Genomic DNA, 16,396 nt, shown 5'->3' on the forward strand with positions numbered 1-16,396 from the left:
AAAAAAGGATGGCACCCTATGGTTCTGCGTGGACTATCGAAATCTGAATGCTTGTACCATCAAAGACTTGTACCCACTACCCCGTATAGAAGAATCCTTGTCCGCCTTGGGGAAGGCAACGTACTTTTCGACTTTGGACCTGGCCAGTGGGTACTGTCAGGTGCCCATGTCAGAAGAAAACAGGGCTAAGACGGAGTTCATACTTCCCATGGGACTATTTGAGTTCAATTGGATGCCGTTCTGACTGGCCAACGCCACGGGAACCTTTCAGCAGTTGATGTGGCGGTGTCTGGGAGATCTCAATTTTGAGGCCACGTTAATATACCTAGATGATATCATCATCTATGCTGCCACGTTTGAGGACCACCTGAGGTGGTTGGGGCAGGTACTCGGCCTCCTGCAAAAGTATGGGTTCAAGGTAAAACCCCAAAAATGCCACCTATTTCGCACCCAGATAGAATATTTGGGGCATACCGTCTCGGCGGAGAGCGTAAGGCCATCCCAGGAAAAGGTTGCTGCCATCCAGGGATGGCCTACCCCCAAGATGATAAAAGACATGCGGGCCTTCCTGGGGTTGGCCGGATACTACCGTCGTTTCATAAAGAATTTTGCATGTTGAGCCTGAGCCCTGCACGTCCTGCTGAAAGGGGCTCCCGCTGGGGCAAATGGATGGAAAATCCAGTGGCAACAACCCCAAGAAGAGGCCTTCCAAGACCTTAAGGCTCCACTCTCCGGTTCCCAGATGTTAGCTTATGCGGATTTCTCGCAACTGTTCATCCTGCACACTGACGGGAGTCTCTACGGGCTAGGGGCTGTGTTGTCACAAGTTCAAGACGGCCGGGAGAGAGTGATCGCGTATGGAAGCCAATCACTTCATGATTCTGAGTGCAACCCTGACAATTACAGCTCCTTTAAACTTGAGCTCCTCACAGTAGTGTGGGCCATGACGGAGCGGTTCGCAGAGTACCTGGCGGGCTCCAAAGTGGTGGTGCGGACCGACAATAACCCACTGGCTCATTTGGAGAACGCCAAACTGGGGGCACTGGAACAAAGGTGGGTGGCCCGGATGGCGAAATTCAACTATAAGATCATCTTTAAAAGAGGGGCCGAAAATGTACACGCTGACGCCCTCTCCAGGATCCAACATACAACCCAAGGGAAGAGTCGAGACGACAAACTGGAAGGGGAAGAGATAAAGTTCGCCCTCACCGCTGCCGTGCTCACAGCTGCCACCGAGAAAGTACTCCCCTCGGAAACCCTAAGGGGCATGCTGGAGCAATCCCGTGATAAATGGATCTAACAGCAGCAAGAAAATGAAGAAATTGGGCTTCTCTGGAAATGGGTAGCTGCTGGCAAACTGCCAACTGACTCCCAAAGACAGACTTTGACTAAGGACATGTCAAGCTCAAAAGACCTTGCAATGGTTACAACAGATAATTTACCATCCACGCTTGCATGCCTGTTGTGAGTTCATTTTCCCCTTCGTCACTGAGGTCTGGTGAACTCCCTATTCTGGTAAAGGAAGGTAATGAGCCTGATTATCCGGCACCTGAGCCTAATGAGGATGACTGGCTGAGTGGAGTCACGGACTGGATATAAGGCTGCCGACGCCCTTCTGCCCTGCGGGTGATTTCTCTGTGGACTTCTAGGACACCAGTCTGATTCCTGCTCCTCTAAAGCTAAGTTTTCTGCTTTGCCTGTTTGCATTTGTTTTTTTGTTTTTGTTTTCCTTGCTTTTCTGGATTCTGCCATTCCCTGCTGGGGTGAGCTGAATCTCCTTTTGCCTGTTGCTCTGTCTTCAGAATATTCCTGAGTACTGACATAACTTTTTTGAAGCCTAGCGTCTTCAGGGCCTTTTTCACTGTCAGTCTGTTGGCTCTTATTTTTATAAGGTTTTTCACGGATTGCAGACAGCAGCCTTCCTGTCCTTTCCTATCTAGCTAGCTTGGGCCCCGTCTTTGCTCAGTCTATCTTTCTGTCTGTGTTAGTGTTTTCATCTTGCTTCACCGTCATTATATTTTGGGGGCTGCCTATTGCTTTGGGGTCTGCTCTGGGGCAGTTTAGATTTCCCCTTTCTTTCTTTAGGCCTATTTAATTCTCCGGCTGTGATCGAGGGGTCTGGGGCATCGTAGGAGCCCCCCACGGCTACTGTTAGTTGTTGTGGATAGGATCAGGGGTCTGCAATCCGATAGCTGCCAACCTCTCTGGTTTTCTGGACTTGGCTAGCATTTCTGTTTTTGCCTCCTACGGTGACTCAATCATAACAGAATCACACGCCATACCGCAGATCCTAGGGTACTCAATAGCAGGAAAGAATTGTGTTTAAAAAAAAAAAAAAAAAAAGGTGTGTATATTCTTTCCTCTATATCTCTGAGGCCGTAGGGGGAATTTTTTTTTTCTCTCAATGGAGATAAAGCAATTGTCTGATCGTGTGGAGCAGCTCGCTGCGGAAGTGCGGGGAATTTCCGCCTACCTTGCTCGTTCGCATGCTGTTGAACCAAAGATCCCTACACCTGATGTATTTTTTGGGGATCGATCTACATTTTTGAGTTTCAAAAATAATTGTAAATTATTTTTTGCCTTGAAGCCTAACTCATCAGGGAGCTCCGCGCAGCAGGTTAAAATTGTCATCTCTTTGCTGCGTGGCGATCCCCAGGATTGGGGGTTTTCTTTGAAACCAGATGATCCCATTCTGACTAATGTGAACGCATTCTTTCAAGCTTTGGGGTTGTGGTATGACGAACCTAATGCTATTGATCAGGCTGAAAAGACCCTGTTGGCATTGAACCAGGGTCGAGATTCTGCAGAGTTGTACTGTCAAAAGTTCCGAAAGTGGGCGGTCCTTACTACCTGGAATGATAATGCCTTGGCTGCTCTCTTTCGGAAGGGTTTGTCAGAAGCCGTAAAAGATACTATGGTGGGATTTCCTGTTCCCTCTGGTCTGGACGATTCTATGTCATTAGCCATTCAGGTTGATCGGCGTTTACGTGATCACAGGATTGCACGAGAGGTGTCGCCACCGGTTGAACAGACGTCTGAACCTATGCAATGTGATAGAGTTTTGTTTAAGGCGCAACGTCAGGAGTTCAGAAGGCGTAATAATCTGTGTTTTTTCTGTGGAGATGCCTCGCATATTATTTCTGTTTGTCCTAAACGAGAGAAACGCTTTGCACACATGTTTTCTGTTGGTGGTGATCAACCTAAGTTTCTTCTGGCAATTACTCTGATCTGCTCCCTGTCCACATTTTCCGCCAAGGCTTTTGTGGATTCGGGAGCAGCGCTAAACCTAATGGACTTGGATTTTGCTAAGCGTGGATTTCCGATGACACCTCTGCAGACGCCTATCCCTTTGAGGGGGATTGATGCTATTCCTTTGGCTAAAAATAAACCTCAGTTTTGGACCCAGGTGGTCATGCGGGTCGCCCCAGACCATCAAGAAAATTGCAGATTTTTGGTGTTGCATGGTCTGCATGATGCCGTTGTTCTGGGGTTTCCCTGGTTGCAAATTCATAATCCAGTGTTGGATTGGAAATCTGTGTCTGTGGTGAGTTGGGGTTGTCGGTGTGCCTTTAGTGAGGCTCCGTTTTTTTCCACCTCTCCTCAGTCGCATGATGTTCCTGACTATTTGGCGGACTTTTATGATCTATTTAGTGAGAATGAGTCTGCGTCCTTGCCTCCTCATAGGAGTTATTACTGTGCAATTGAACTAAGCCCGGGGTGTAAATTTAACAAGGGTCGGCTCTTCAATTTATCTGTACCCGAGCACGAGGCTATGCGGTCCTATATTAAGGAGGCGTTGGAGAAGGGTCATATTAGACCATCCTCTTCACCCTTAGGTGCCGTTTTTTTTTTTGTGGCCAAAAAGGATGGTTCTTTAAGGCCTTGTATTGATTATCGTGCCCTCAATAAGATTACTATTAAATATCAGTATCCGTTACCCCTGATTTCGGATCTATTCTCTAGAGTTAGAGGTGCTTGCTGGTTTACCAAGCTTGACCTCAGGGGGGCGTATATTCTTATCCGCATTAAGCAGGGGGATGAATGGAAGACGGCGTTTAATACTCCAGAGGGACATTTTGAGTACCTGGTGATGCCTTTTGGGCTCACTAATGCCCCTTCCATCTTCCAGTGCTTCATGAACGATATTTTCCGAGACTTTGTCGATAAATTTTTGATCATCTATCTGGATGATATTTTGATCTTCTCCAAGGATTGGGATTCTCATGTGGAACATATTCGGACTGTGTTCCAGATCTTGAGGGAGAATTCCCTGTATGTCAAAGGATCGAAATGCCTTTTTGGAGTACAGAGGATTTCATTTTTGGGATTTATTTTGTCTCCGTCAACTATTGAAATGGACCCGGCCAAGGTACAGGCCATTTATGATTGGGTTCAGCTCACTTCTTTGAAGGCCCTCCAGAAGTTTTTGGGTTTTGCTAATTTTTATCGGAAATTTATTGCAAAATTTTCTAGTATTGCCAAGCCATTGACTGATCTGACTAAGAAGGGTGCTGATGTGTTGAATTGGTCTCCGGAGGCTGTTGCTTCCTTTCAGGAGCTGAAGCGAAGATTTACCTCCGCCCCGGTTTTGCGGCAACCTGATGTCTCACTCCCGTTCCAGGTAGAGGTGGATGCTTCTGAGATTGGTGCAGGAGCTGTTTTGTCCCAAAAGGATCCTGTAACATCTAAAATGAATACCTGTGCTTTCTTTTCCCGAAAGTTCTCTCCATCTGAACGTAACTATGATGTGGGGAATCGGGAACTGTTGGCCATGAAATGGGCATTTGAGGAGTGGAGACATTGGTTGGAGGGAGCTAAACATCAAGTTGTGGTCCTCACTGACCACAAGAATTTGATTTACCTAGAGTCGGCTAAACGCTTGAACCCTAGACAGGCTAGGTGGGCCTTGTTTTTTACACGTTTTGATTTTGTGGTCTCTTTTCTTCCTGGAACTAAGAATGTCAAGGCAGACGCCCTCTCTAGGAGTTTCTTTGCTGATTCTCCTGTGGTGACCAAGCCTGCTACCATCTTAGGCGAAGGGGTAGTTCTTTCTGCCATCTCGCCCGATTTGAGACTTGCTCTGCAAGAGTTCCAGGAGGACAAACCTGAGCATTGTCCCAGTGGAAAGTTGTATGTTCCTGACCAGTGGAAGAAGAGAGTGATGTCTGAAGTTCATTGCTCTGCATTGGCTGGTCATCCAGGTATTTTTGGTACTAGAGATCTGGTGAGTCGCTCTTTTTGGTGGCCCACCTTGTCTCATGATGTCAGGAATTTTGTGCAGTCCTGTGGGACTTGCTCCCGGTCCAAATCTTGTTCTCGCTCTAGTGGGTTGTTGATGCCTTTGCCGGTCCCCAGGAGGCCATGGACCCATATTTCAATGGATTTCATCTCTGATATGCCGGTCTCTCAAAGAATGACTGTTATTTGGGTGATTTGTGAGAGGTTCTCTAAGATGGTTCATCTTGTACCACTCCCTAAGTTGCCGTCTTCCTCTGAGTTGGTGCCCCTGTTTTTGCAACAGGTGGTTCGCTTGCACGGGATTCCTGAGAACATTGTATCTGACAGAGGAGTTCAGTTTGTGTCTAGATTTTGGAGGACTTTCTGTTCCAAGCTGGGAATTCAGTTGTCCTTCTCTGCTTTTCATCCTCAGACCAATGGGCAGACAGAGAGAACAAACCAGACCTTGGAGTCGTATTTGAGATGTTTTATTTCCGCTGATCAGGATGATTGGGTTTCATTTTTGCCCTTGGCCGAATTTGCTTTAAATAATAGAACTAGTTCTGCCACTTTGATGTCACCTTTTTTTTGTAACTTTGGGTTTCATCCTCGATTTTCTTCAGGGCAGGTGGAGCCTTCTGCCTGCCCAGGTGTTGACACTGTGGAGGAGAGAATGCACCAGATCTGGGACCAAGTGGTGGATAAGTTATCTCTCTCCCAGGAAAAGGCCCAGCGGTTTTCCAATCGACATAGGACCATTGGTCCACAGTTTAAGATTGGTGATATGGTGTGGTTATCATCAAAAAATATTCCTATGAAGGTGGCTTCTCCTAAGTTTAAGCCTAGATTTATTGGACCTTACAAGATTTTGGAGATTATTAATCCGGTCTCTTTTCGTTTGGCTCTTCCTGTCACATTTAAAATCCATAATGTGTTCCATAAGTCCTTGTTGAAGAGGTTTGTTGAACCAGTTGTTCCTGGGGTGGCACCTCCAGACCCTGTATTGGTTGACGGTAACATGGAATAAGAGGTAGAGAAAATACTGGATTCCCGTCTGGCTAGACGGAGACTCCAGTATTTGGTTAAGTGGAAGGGTTATGGTCAGGAGGATAGTTCCTGGGTCTCTGCCTCTGATATTCATGCCAAAAGATTGGTGCGTGCCTTTAATCGGGCTCACCCTGATCGCCCTGGTGGCGTGGTTGAGGGTTCGGTGACCCCTCCTCAACGGGGAGGTACTGTTGTGAGTTCATTTTCCCCTTCGTCACAGAGGTCTGGTGAACTCCCTATTCTGGTAAAGGAAGGTAATGAGCCTGATTATCAGGCACCTGAGCCTAATGAGGATGACTGGCTGAGTGGAGTCACGGACTGGATATAAGGCTGCCGACGCCCTTCTGCCCTGCGGGTGATTTCTCTGTGGACTTCTAGGACACCAGTCTGATTCCTACTCCTCTAAAGCTAAGTTTTCTGCTTTGCCTGTTAGCATTTGTTTTTTTGTTTTAGTTTTCCTTGCTTTACTGGATTCTGTCATTCCCTGCTGGGGTGAGCTGAATCTCCTTTTGCCTGTTGCTCTGTCTTCAGAATATTCCTGAGTACTGACATAGCTTTTTTGAAGCCTAGCATCTTCAGGGCCTTTTTCACTGTCAGTCTGTTGGCTCTTATTTTTATAGGGTTTTTCACGGATTGCAGACAGCAGCCTTCCTGTCCTTTCCTATCTAGTTAGCTTGGGCCCCGTCTTTGCTCAGTCTATCTTTCTGTCTGTGTTAGTGTTTTCATCTTGCTACACTGTCATTATATGTTGGGGGCTGCCTATTGCTTTGGGGTCTGCTCTGGGGCAGTTTAGATTTCCCCTTTCTTTCTTTAGGCCTATTTAATTCTCCGGCTGTGATCGAGGGGTCTGGGGCATCGTAGGAGCCCCCCACGGCTACTGTTAGTTGTTGTGGATAGGATCAGGGGTCTGCAATCCGATAGCTGCCAACCTCTCTGGTTTTCTGGACTTAGCTAGCATTTCTGTTTTTGCCTCCTACGGTGACTCAATCATAACACATGCCGTTGTGGACGAGACTTGCCGGGCCGGCCTCCTGTGCGAATTAGCCAAACCGCCTGCACAGCGAGCCTCTGTACAAACAATAGTGACCTCAGTGCCCCTCGAGCTTCTGACGGTGGATTACCTGACCATCGATCCCGCATTCCAGGGGTACGAACACTGCCTCGTCATGGTAGACCATTTCACTAAGTTCACTGTGATCACTCCCACTCGAGACCAGACTGCGGAGTCGGCCGCCTCCGCAATTTGTAGAAACTTCACACAAGTATACGGCTGCCCTCAACGTATACATTCCGACCAAGGAGCATGTTTTTTGGGAAAGATTATGGAGGAACTACACCGTCTGTACAGTATTGACAAATTCCGGACCACGCCATACCACCCGCAGGGAAATGGGGCCTGCAAACGATTTAATCGGACATTAATCCAAATGTTGCGTACTCTGGAGAGTGACAAGAAGGCCCGTTGGCCCGAATATGTCCCTGAACTAGTATGGGTTTATTACAACCGGGTGCACCGAGTTACCGGCTATACCCCCAACTTCCTGCTATTCGGACACGAAGGCAAAGGGATCACGGAGGTAGAGTTGGACCCAGAGGAACCCCAGCCCTGGACTGGGGTATCATCATGTGTGAGAAATCACCGACACCGGCTGCAAACTCTCCATCGAATTGTACATACCAAACTCCAAGACTTAGAACACCCAGGAAAGAATCTACCCCCAACTTCCAACCTCCAAATCGGAGATTGAGTACTCGTACTAGACCAATGCTCCCAAAACAAATTAGAACCACACTGGGAAGAGAGTCCCTACCGAGTCCTATGCCGTATAAACCCTGAAGGACCATAAATACGAAATACGACCCGAGAAAGACAGAACACTGCCCACTCGCATTGTGCACCGTAATATGTTACGCACATGTCCTTCCACCGACCCGGTACAACCTGAACCTACTGCTCAGGTCTCTGAACCTTTGCCAGTGGTTTGGGACCCGGACGATGAAGAAGACTTCCCCACAATATCCAGGTGCTCTCCACTCAATGACAACTCAACTGACCCAATTAGCCTGCCCGAACCAGCTAGCCCCCCACTGTCCATCACCCCAGAAGACTCCACCCTAGTCGAACTAATACGCTCCGAGCGGTCAACAGCCGGCAAACCCCTCGAACGATACGACCAGGACCAGTTCATATGGCAACAAAAACTGACATCTCCACAGACCAACCCAAGTATACTAAGGCCCTCGCCCGAGGACTGGTGAGCATACAGGATGGGTGAGTGTAGGGAGGAGGGCCCCCCGCATAGTGTCCAGGCCAGAACCAAGGGGACCGCCATCTAGGTTCCTAAGGGAACTGTACCTGGGGATCGGAGGAGGAGAGTGGACGGCTGAGAGTGACAGAACAGCAAGGGGAGGGGGGTATAAAAGGGGCAGGGAGCACGCAGGGGGTCAGTTAGCGGAACGGCAGATGCGGAGCAAGAGACTGTGGGAGAGTGAGAGAGCCAGAGCGACAGACGGTGACCAGAGAGGAGACCAGCAGCAGAGGGGAGATTTACAGTGGCCTTCAGGGAGGAAGCGCCGAGCTTACCGACAAGAGACTGCTGCTTCACTCCAATTTGGGGTCACGACCTGCCCACGGTTATCCGCAGCCGTTACCACTGTGCTCCAGCCCGTTGTGGCTTGTCCGCTGCCTCTTGCGGCCACTGCCGCTTCACTGCAGCCCGCGGTTGCGGCCTGCCCACTTCCGCCTCGCTTCGGCCCGTGGCTGCGGCCTGTTCATCACCACCCACATCTGCCATCACCCCGCTGCAGTCGGCAATTGGGGCCTGCTCCTCACCTACAGAGAGACTCTTGGCACAGGCCCAGGCCGTGCACATGGCCTACCAACCGCCACTCCTCGTAACTGCGTCATCACCCTGCTTGATGACTGGAGTCTCCTTGAACTCGCTAACAAACGGAACCCCGCTGTTTCTACAGGGGGTTACCTCATCAAAGGACTCCCCTAGGGCCTGTTGTGCCCCAACTCCTCCTGGGTGCTGGGGCACCCGAAGACTATGCCAGATCTTCAGCAGCTGGGCCAAGCGGCTGCGACGCCAAAGCAGCTTCATCAGAGACGCCGAGGGACAGCAGGACGGATAAGTGACACTATAGGAAATAAGAACCCGTAGTCGGCCATATCGCGGCCCTATAGTAACCAGCCTTTGCCGGGTTAGTCGTGTTCTCTTTAATAGTGTTTGCTTGTGCTGAGTCCCTGCGAGGACAATAGCTGTTATTTTGTTTTGGTTGCTTAGTATAGCCCTAGCGGCTTCAATTTATAAAAGTTACTTCCCAAAGTACAACTTAGTCTCGCGTCTCGTCACTGCTATTACCTACAGTAGCATCTATCGGATCGCTGATAGATTCTACTGCATAGGAAGGCTGGTGCCATCTAAGTGGAAATAATTTTTTTCTCTAGCAAGATGGCGCTACCAGACCCTGCACAGTAGCATCTGTCCACGCTTGCCGATAGCTGCTACTGTGCAGGCGCCGGCGGTGTCATATTAGAGGAGGCATTTTTTAAAATGAATTTATTTATAACACCAATTAACTGAATTATATGCACATTTTACATGCGGATCATGCTGCAGTGCAGGCACTGCCGCCACCTGCCTGCTGAAGGTGTTTTTTTTTCAATATATAGAATATTCATTATGTAAAATAGGGGGCAGGTCACTGAGAGATCAGTGACCTGTCAGAAGCCCATACAGATGAATACCTAAACAGAGTACCACATGATGGCCCCCCTCTCCCACAGGCTGCCCCGGAGCACGAGAACTCATTAACTGAAAACTACAAAAAGAGATTAAACAATAACCCCAAGATGGATTTCATCAACCAAGATATCTTTGTAATCAGTATAACAGCGTCGACCTGACATTGTCTGTGGTTTACTGAGCACAATTCTGCTGACTGGTTCCCTTTAAAAGATAATATAACTTCATTTTAACTTTGTAGATGTGCTTCAAGTTATTACATAGTTATTATATAGTAAAACGGTTAAAATATTATTTACCTGAAGATTACCACTATATATGCAGGTAAATTGCATTTTTGGTGGTGACAAACTGTCTTTAACACTATGAAACAGTGAAACATATTTGCTTCTACATTAAACAGTTCATATACTTCAATATACTATTTCTCAACACTACTTAAAGGAGTAGTCCGCCACTAAGACAATTCCTTCTTGTGCTAAATAGTTGGCCCCGATAAAATAAAAAATCTTATACTCACCTCCCATGCCGACGCCATTCCCGCAGTGTCGGGGCTCATGTGTGGTTGTTTTGATGCGTGAGCCCAGCACAAATCAGTGCTGGCATCAGTGTCGCTGTATTTTGTCAACTTGAGGACGATCGGGCTGCAGCTGATCTCTGACTTCCTCTTCATGTTCCATTCGATATAAATCAGAGACATTGGGGACAGCACTGATTGGGCACCGAGGGTCACGTGTCACAGCAGCAGCACGAGAGCCCCAGGGACAACGAATGCCAACACCGCAGGAATGGCACCGGCGCAGAAGGTGATTATAAGCTTTTTTATTTTATTGGGGCCATGATAAGGAGTTGTCCAAGTAGAGGACAACTTCTTTAAAGTTTATGCATACGTTTACACAGATTTTTTTGTGTTCATTTCCTTCCATTTTTTCATTCTTCACACAATGCAAACAAAAGGGGCATTTTAAGACTTTTTAATAAACAAAAATCCAAAAATCCTGAAACCGAGGCTTGTGTGTTACAGAGTGTTTCCTGGCTTGTGAAATGGGCAAGCCAAATTTATTTTTTACATATAAAAGTAAAGTCTATAAACAAATAATGTTAACATAACTGTCTACTTCATAAAGTGAGTGCATTGTAAAGATAAAAAAAATTTTGCACACTTCCGTGTCATAATATTCTAATTATTGCCCAAATTCAGCTGTCTGTTGCAGGAGCTGGATTTTTGGATGTGAACCTATCTTAATTTTCTTGTCTCATCCTTTTCAAGCAAAGGAATATTATTATTATCTTTTTTGTACTATGTTAAAGAAAGACCACATTTTAATTTTTGAATACTTGCATTGATTATCCAATTTAACAGCCATATACCCTAAGGGCTCTTTCAGTCATCCTTTGTCATCAGTCTGATCTCAGGTAATATACGGACTGGCAGCACGTAACCAAATCCCAAGCATCACAGCCTTAGAGAAGTATATGAAGCTGTCACGCTTAGGGTTGGAAGACACACGGCCACTCCTTGCATTTTGATCTGAGATCGGACTGATGATTACGGACTTAGGAAGGAGCCCTCAGACCATACTGCATTCTGTTGCCCCGTGTTCATTCTCGTTCATGAACCTACAGTGACTTGAGAAAGTAGTCACCCCTGTGGCATTTGTTTTGTGTTTTGCTACCTTAAAAACTGGAATTTCACTGTTTCTTTTGATGGTTTGTATTAGTTCATTTAAAGAACATGCCTACAATTGTGGGCATCTGATTTTCTTGTTATTGTAAACCCAACAACAAATAGGACAAAATAACTGAAAACTTCAGTGTACATAACTATTCATCCCCCAAAAGTCAGTACTTTATAGAACCTCCTTTTGTGGCAATTACAGTTGCAAGTCACTTTAGATAAATTGCTAGGTTCTTTCCACATCGTGTCACTGGGAATTTTGCCTTTTCCTTGAGGCAAAAAAAGTTTGAGCTCCTTCAAGTTAGATGTTTTTCTCTGGTGAATGGCAATCTTCAAGTCTGACCACAGAGTCTCAATTGCATTAAGATCTAGGCTATGACTAGGCCAGTCCTAAACACTTACACGTTTAAACTACTTAACTCTTGCTTTAGCAGTAAGCTTTGAGTCATTGTCTTGTTGGAAGGTGAACTTCCATCCTAGTCTCAAATCACTGACAGGCTGAAACAGGTTTTGCTCAAGATTATCCCTGTATTTTGCACCATCCATCTTACCCTGGACATAGACCATTTTCCCTGTCCCTATTGCTTGGAAACTTTGCAGCTCTTTCAGGGTTACCTTTGGTCTCTGTGCTGCCTCTCTGATTAATGCCCTCCTTGCCTAGGCTGAGGGTTTTGGTGGATGGCCCTCTTTTGGCAGGTTTGTTGTGGTACCGTGTTCGTTCCTTAATGGATTTGATGGTGCTCCAGGGGATCATATTAAGATTGAGATTTTTTTATAAGCCAATCCTGACTTTTACTGTACGTTTCAACAACTAGTTTGGAGTTGGCCTTGCTCTTCATGGTGTTGCTTGGTTAGTGATACCTCTTGCATAACTTTCAGAAAAGGTGCACATATGCTGACAGACCATATGACGCTTAGATTGCACACAGGTGGACTTCCTTTCATTAAGCATGTGACATATGAAGGTACTAGCACAAGAAAATTGTAAGAGCTTCATAGCAAAAAGGGATGAATACATATGTACATGCCAAGTTTTAGTTATTTGATCCCATAAATTTAATTTATGCTTATATTTTTCTCACTTCACTGACTTAGACTATTTAGTGCTGATGCGTCACATACAAATCGTATTACAAAAATATTTAAACACAAGTTGTAATTTAACAAAATATGTAAAAAGCTAAGAGGGTGAAGCCACTGTATGTGTAGCTACTTGGAAATTTAAATTGTTAGGCTTAAGTTGTATTTAAAAGTAGATAATTAAAAAAAAAGAGGAATTAAATGCAATACAAAAAAGTTACTGTTTTTATTCTCTTATGAATTTAACTACTTTTGGACTGCCCAAAGTCTATAAACATTCAGGCAATTCACATTCTACTCCGCAGTGATATTCTAAAATGTCACTGCATAGTGGAGCAGCGGCATGTGATCGTGGAGCTTTGGCAGCTGAAAACTGTCTCTGAGACATGCCTGGACACCCTGTAGAGAACGTAAGGATGGTTTGTTACCGCCTCTGCCTTATTGATCACGGTATACACCAGAGGTCTATGTACAGTAACTGGAAGCACTAACGCCACTTTATCCTACATACCCAAAGGTCACGTGATTGCTGGGCAGAGGGTAGGAGCAGAAGCTAGTGGGAGACCCAGTCAGCTCTGCTATGGATCCAAGGGGCTACATTTCTCCTATAACTCAGGCTAATGTCAGCTCTAGTTATCGGAGATTTTTTTTCCAAGTATTTAAATATTTATATACATCACAGTATGTGAAATAAATTAAAAATAAATAAAAAACAAAAAATGTAGATAAAAAATAATAAAATAAATAAATAAAAAAAGACCCTGCAAATTCAAATCTCTGTTACTAGTCTTGCCCCCTGAAAAAAGTATCCAATATATATAAAATAATTGCTCCAAAAAGGAAAACACATTTTAGTGTTCTTTTGTGGTTATAAAAAACAATTAAAACATGTGAAAAACTGATATCACCCAATATTAGCAAAAAATGTAAAAGAGAGCATGACAAATGACATAAAAATGAAGCCCCATGAATCAGGAAAAAAAGATGCCAAAATTATTTGAATATCCAAATGAGAATATACTTTACGGCTCTTTAAACTGCATGTACGAAAAGGAACTTACTACACCAGGACAACTTCTTCCAGTTGATTTGAAAGACATGAATAGTCAGCTTTTGTACATGGATAACATGAGGCAGGAGTAGATAAAGGGCATGGTTCTAATGACAAACTGTGTTACCTGCTCAGAAAACCATGATGATAGGGGCACTGGCAGGGCTAATAGCACTCTCAGCCAGGGCAACCCTGGAAGTGGGAATCAGGCTGGGGGGCAAGGAGTTCAGGCCATTTCCCACAGAAATGCAACTGCCAGGTGAATCATTGATTAGGATCATGATTCTGTGGTGGACAAAACCTGGAAACTAGACAGGGGTGACATGGAGATGATATTCTCAGAGAAGAAGAGCATTAGCTTTGATGATACTCAGTGCAGACAAAGGATCTTCTGGGGTCAAAATCAGTTTTTCTGCTGTCAGCTATGGAGCAGGAGATGCAGCACGTGCTGTTGTTGTAGGAGGCTCAACAGTGCCTGAAAGGTACGATGGTGGTCATGGTGGCAGCTATTCCTTTGTGCGGGCATCTTGGGTATGAATATTTATTTCCACATTGCCTGAGGACCAATTTGTAACCCGAGTGTGTTGGCACCCATCAACTGGGAACTTCGTCACTGCATCAGAACATGAAATGGCATCCCCTTTTCATGTGGGAAAAGTAAACTGATCAACAAGATAAGCAAAGCTCAAGTTGTCCTACTTCTTCTCATGATCATCTTTTGGCTAACCGGTGAGCATCAGCAAGTAGTGGATTGTTGTTGTCATCAGCCCATTATCATCCTTATCTACTGATTTCCATGGTACTCTTCCTCCACTGTCTTTGTCTGCCATAGAATTTTGCAACCATCCATTTGTGTGGAAACAGAACTCCCAAATGTCCAAGTTCACCAAAATTAATGCCAAACGACCTGAATTATACTGCTGTTTGGCAAAGAATCATGTGCACAAAACCTCAATGAAAGACACCTAACCCCCCAGTATTTATTGAAAAACGCTGTCCCTAGCATTGTAACCATGTTGATTCACATCAGTAAACAAATAAAGTCACTCCACCTAAACCCGAGCCAGTTTCAGTCATATCTGAGGTTTTATAGCTATACAGTACCGCTGTTGCATAGTGCACTCTCATGAGGGTACAGACATTAAGCAGCCCCCATAATGCAACAATTTTTTGCACATAAAATTGTTGGCAAGCTATTGATGTTCCTTATAAAAATAAATTATTTTTAAGATCTGCAATAAATTGATCACCAGATGATTCAGTTTTTCGCAAAGACCATTGCCTTGTGGATGGTATGGTGTAGTTCTGATCTTTTTACATCCATAGAGGGAGCAAAATTCTTGAAAGACTTCTGCTTCGAAGGCTGGACCTCTGTCAGCACTTGATCTGGGTAGCCATGGGGTCTGCAGAAATTTCTTGGAATGCCTTTGCAGCTGTTCTTGCTGTTTGGTCTTTCACCGGAATGACCACTAGGAAATGGTAATTGTGATCCACTATTGTTAAGGCATAGGTATACCCCGATCGGCTTGGGGTTAGTTGCATGTAGTCTAGGGCCACCAGTTCCAAAGGTTGTTTAGTGATGATGGGCTTCAAGGGGGGCCTTTGATTGGCAGAATTCTTTCTTCTGAGATTGCATGGGCCGCATTCCCTACACCACTGTTGTGAGTTCATTCTCCCCTTCACCTTTGATGTCTGATGAACTCCCTCTGCTGGTGAAGAGAGGTAGTGAAATTGATTGGGATGGGAAGAACCTGTCATCGGAGCAGGCGGAGTGTGATTGGACATCTGGAATTTCTGAGTGGATATAAGGCAGCCGACGCCCTGCAGGGCTGCTGGTGATCCTTTCTGCTCTGAGCTCTTGCATCCAGCTTAGTTCCTGTCTACTAAAAGCTAAGTTTTTGCCCTGCTATTATTCCATGAGATTTTGTCTGGTTTCCTTAGTGTTTGTATTCAGCCAGTCCTGGTTGGGACTGGCTGAATTCCATTTTTGTCTCTGATCAGTTGATCTCTTTGCTTTGGTTTCAGAATATACCTGAGTACTGATATGGTGATTTTGATCAGACGGTTGGGACATTTTTGGTAGGGTTTTTTGCGGATTGCAGCCAGCATCTTTTCTGTCCTGTCCTATCTAGTTAGTTGGGCCCCATCATTTGCTCAGCCTGTCTGTGTTTGTGTTTTCATCTGTTTTTCACTGACAATACATGTTGGGGGCTGTCTATTGCTTTGGGGTCTGCTTTGGGGCAGTTTAGACTTCCCCTTTCCTTCTTTAGGCTTATGTAGTTCTCCGGCTGTGACGAGGGGTCTAGGGCACCATAGGAACCCCCCACGGCTACTGTTAGTTGTGGTGTATAGGATCAGGTGTCTGCAATCCGATAGCTACCAACCTCTCCGGTTTTCTGGACTTAGCTTGTATTTTTGTTTTCTCCTCCTCCGGTGACTCATTCATAACAGAATCACCAGCCATACTGCAGATTCTAGGGTGCTCAATAGCAGGAAAGAATTGTAAAAAAAAAAAAAAGAAAAAGAAAGGTGTCAGAATTTTTTTTTTTTGGTGTATATTTTTTCCTCTATTTC

Source organism: Dendrobates tinctorius, unplaced genomic scaffold, assembly GCF_039654945.1.
Source record: "Dendrobates tinctorius isolate UK_male_01 unplaced genomic scaffold, ASM3965494v1 ptg000005l, whole genome shotgun sequence".
Lineage (NCBI taxonomy): Eukaryota > Metazoa > Chordata > Amphibia > Anura > Dendrobatidae > Dendrobates > Dendrobates tinctorius.